The following is a 4,221-nucleotide window of genomic DNA, read 5'->3' as shown; positions in this document are numbered from 1 at the left end:
TTGTTTCTTCCCGTGAGTTTGTGACGTCACAAGGGGGTATAAAAACGGGGTTGCCTTCATTTAACAAGCTCTTTTTACTACGAAACGGATAATGGATATTTGATTGAAATTCAAGTGTTGACTCTGTTTCTCAACCGGACTAATCGCGTAACTACCCACTCATGTGGAGATACATGCCTTGTGCATATTATTTATTTATTTTATTTTTCATTGTGAATGACATGTAAAAATCTATTCACGACATAGTAGTAGTAGTAGTAGTAGTAGTAGTAGTAGTAGTAGTAGTAGTAGTAGTAGTAAACAACAGATCTTACAAAGCTAGTACTATCTAGTGTGAATCTACAGTCTACAGAAGTTCCCGAATTATCTGACTCCACTTCGAATGACTGACAAGTGACAATCATCAATTGGTGTGTGTGTGATGTCTACCCGATTTCAATTCATAAATCAACAGTGATAGAATAAGAATGGCCAATAACTTTCCATTTAAATTATCTCGGTGTCTCTCCTTCAATGATGCCTCCAGCACCAATTTACCCCACGATGCCATAGTTTGGAAGTCAGCAAGTGATGAAAAATGAAAAAAAAACAGCGCCGTAAATACGAAAACGAAAGTAGGAATTGTGCGAAATTGACTAAACATATGTTTCACAAAAAAAAATGAGCTACTATGTTTGCTTGTCTTTTGTCACCACAATAAGAATCCGAGCCAAGATTCGATACATCTGTTTCTAAAAATAGATTATAATTCGTATACAGTGCACTCTGGATACGTCGACGTTGCCTAAGTCGATTTTTACCCAAGTCGATTTTTTTTCTTGGTCCCTCCCCCTTCTTCCTATATAACATTAGTAAAAAAAACAAACTCCACATAAGTCGATGTCGCTTAAGTCGATGCTCTTTTCACTCATGACTACAAAAAAAAAATCACAAATAAACAAGTATTTACATTGGTTAAAAAAGCTACCAGTAAGAATTTTAAGTGGTTAAGAATAATATCCGCGAATGATTGGCGCACATCGATGTGATGTAGGTGCTTTGCCTGACGTCCGTGTTCAATGTACATGAGCAGTATTGAATAACTTTAATTTCTCCATCTCAAATTTTACATGTCGCAACTTCAAGTTCAAGATTTTTTTGGTTCTAATCCCAGGCCATCCTATGTAATGGCCCTCTTAATTAGTATCAATTTTATCAAGAGGAATTCAAGTCAAGTCTACAACTACAATGGCAAACCTATCGCGGAAAAGGAAGATTCGATGCACTTGGAAAGTTTGGCATGCGACAGAAAATCATCGCATAGGAAATTGGCATACCAGCTATTTCTGTCTCCACGATTTACAAGAAGCATGACCTTGACCTAGAGGCTCCTACCCTTCCACTTTTCGCGGAATAATTTCACTTAATTGGAATACATTCCACATTCAAGGCAAAAATTCCGCTTCTCACCTCTCTGTCGAGGAAAATAAAATTAAAAAATTCTAGCGAAAAAAAGTGAGCTATGGCTTATTTCGTCATCTCCTATGGTCAATCAACACACATTTTGTATGTCTGATTAGTCTCTTTAAAGTGTGTGCTGCTGATGTCGGATAATATTATATGTTTGGGAGGGGGGTTGACCGAAGTATTATTATTATTATTGTGACTCCAATTCGTGAGGTCAATGACCTTGGTAATATTATATGTTGGCTTCGATGGGTAATAATATTATTTGAGTACGGTCAGCTTCTTTCCCTATTTAATTTTAGCCCTGTGTCCGTGTGTGTGTGTGTGTGTACCGGCAGGCGCGTTTGCTTGATAAGTTGTGTGTGTGTGTATGGGGGGGGGGGGGGGGGGGGGGGCCTGACAAGGTTAAATCCATCCATTCAATGCTTTGCTCTCAGACGGCCAGGACCTGTGTGTTCTCTATTATTATTTGACCCAATTCTTAGTCTTTACACAATCTGTACATTTTTACACATTTTTTATTTTTAATAATTTGAGTACTTTTGGATTGTCTATTACATTTTCTGTTGCAAAGCATGTCATAGTTAATAACAGTAAGTTGATTCCGCTTTTTTATCTCAAATTCCGATTTTTATGTATTCTGATTCCTCTATGGGACTATTGGGGGTAGGAGCCTCTCATGACCACTACAGAGACCGCGCGATATGAAGGGACATACTTATTCTAGATTGGTTTGCTTTGTTCAAATGAGTTTTTGCTCATTTGGTTACACTCCGGTTAAGTTGATTTTCGGATAAGTCGATTTTTTTCTCGGTTCCCCTGGGCATCGTCTTATCCGGAGTCCACTGTATCTGGTTCATTCCACAGTTCATCAACTTTCACACAATTGTTTATTTTATTTTTATTACTATAAAAATCCATATAATAATGCTCTAGAATTTTAGAGAAAATTTCGGAAAGATATAGTGACTCACTATTGAAATAAATCGATGAAGACACTGGTACCCCTATTGTGCTTTTTTCAGGTGGTCACCTTATTGACCAACGTCAAAATGTAGGCATAACTCTTCTAACTGTGGTGTTTAACAAATATCTTCAATTCTATGATTTACAATTATTTATCCTTGACGGTTGGGTTGACAACCTTAAACTAAAATCAGAAAAGTGAATGTGATAGAGGTCAAATCAATAGGGGGACCAGATTTTTGTCTCCCTATTGGTAAAGTACTGTAAAATGAACTAATAGGGGTACCAAAAGTCTCCCTAACCGGTATTAATATATATATAGAATATATATATATATATATATATATATATTATATATATATATATATATATATATATATATATTTATATACACACACACACAATCTTAAAAATGCAACGTTAAATAACCCAAATGGGGACAGAACTCATTTTGTCCGTTCCAGAGCCAGTAGACACCATCTTATAAAAGCAAACCATCACATCTTTCTGCCCACTTGCTACATGATACATGCGTCTGGGGATAACCAATTTTCGTTATCCCCAGACACCTGTCTGGGGATAACAAAAATTGGTTATTCACAGACACCCGTCTGGGGATAACCAATTTTCATTATCCCCAGACAGGCGTCTGGGAATAATGACAGCCACAACAAAAAATCACCTTTTCTTTTGTTTCTCCCCCCTCTGCCTCTCTATCTCTCTTGGCTTGTTGACTTGTTGGTCTTCACTCTTGGTTCTCGCCTACTACAAATAAAAATAAGACAAACACATAATAGTTATAGAGGAAATAACAGAATTAAGGTTTATAGTCTCTTAAAACCAACAATTTGTGCTTTCTTTTCAGCTCATAACGAGAAAGAAATTCGAGGTCCAAAGCTGAGAAAGAAAAATAAACAAAAAACAAAGTTAGAGACTTCCTCTAAGGGTAGGTAACTCCACTTATGATCTTCTTAAAGATGAAAGTCTCCGGCGAAATAAGAGGGTTACGCGATATTTTGTTGAGATTTATCCTTTCTCAATGAGAACCCATCTATCAGGAAAATCAAATGTTGATTCCCAAAGAAAGCCATGAATTCTCAACAAAAAATTATTGGGCTAATTCTACGATCCACAGCCTCAGTATTCAGAGTAAATCAGGCGTTGGTATTTGAAGTCGGGGTTAGTAAGTTAGTGTTTAATAAATCAGGCCGTTAACAGCGTTGTTCTGTCCGCTTTGAGACTTTGAGTGGACATTGCGCGATATAAAAACTTTCATTTTCTCTCTTTAATTGGAACGATTTCAGACCGACAGCATGACATATACTTTTCCTTGTGAAATGAACAAAAATTAGTGGAATCATCCCGTATCTTCAAATGAACAGATAAGCTTGTTCTACAATGACATTTGGTCTATCACCATGCATTCCCTTTTTATATGATATTAATTATAGTCTACCCATTTGACCATCTGTCTTGGGGAAGAACAAACAATCCCCCCTCTGAAAGCGCAAGAAATGATGCAGTGGTTTATCTGCTTTTGACGAGAAATACCGCGTTGATTAAAATGTCTCGTGCGTACTTTAATATGGAACAGGATTCACGTGATTTTGATTCATTTGGCCTGGTTACGGATTAGTGGTATATATACATTCCTTATAATATATCTGTGGCCATAAGATCAGGTTACTCATTTTCTTTCATCTGCCATCTGTGACTACACACGTGGGCTTTTGGAGTTTGTTTTATTTTTTACGACGACAAAATGTTAGACCAAAATTTTTTAAAAATAATAATAATAAATAAATACAA

General features: G+C 36.5%; 1 protein-coding gene across 1 annotated transcript in view; it reads right to left on the bottom strand.

The window, feature by feature from the left end:
• The window catches only part of LOC144972841 (uncharacterized), a 12,166-nt gene extending 8,831 nt beyond the window's left edge, over positions 1-3,335 (bottom strand). Inside the window, exon 1 of the mRNA XM_078914547.1 lies at positions 3,095-3,335. The gene's annotated coding sequence lies outside the window, so the exon portion shown is untranslated. The remainder of the gene's footprint in view (positions 1-3,094) is intronic.
• Positions 3,336-4,221: the final 886 nt, after the last annotated feature.

The sequence above is a fragment of the Berghia stephanieae genome, chromosome 5 (genome assembly GCF_034508935.2).
Source record: "Berghia stephanieae isolate SIO BIC M18660-M18661 chromosome 5, UCSD_Bste_1.3, whole genome shotgun sequence".
Taxonomy (NCBI): domain Eukaryota; kingdom Metazoa; phylum Mollusca; class Gastropoda; order Nudibranchia; family Aeolidiidae; genus Berghia; species Berghia stephanieae.
Note: the sequence above shows the minus strand (reverse complement) of the source record. Positions and strands in the feature narration are given on the sequence as shown.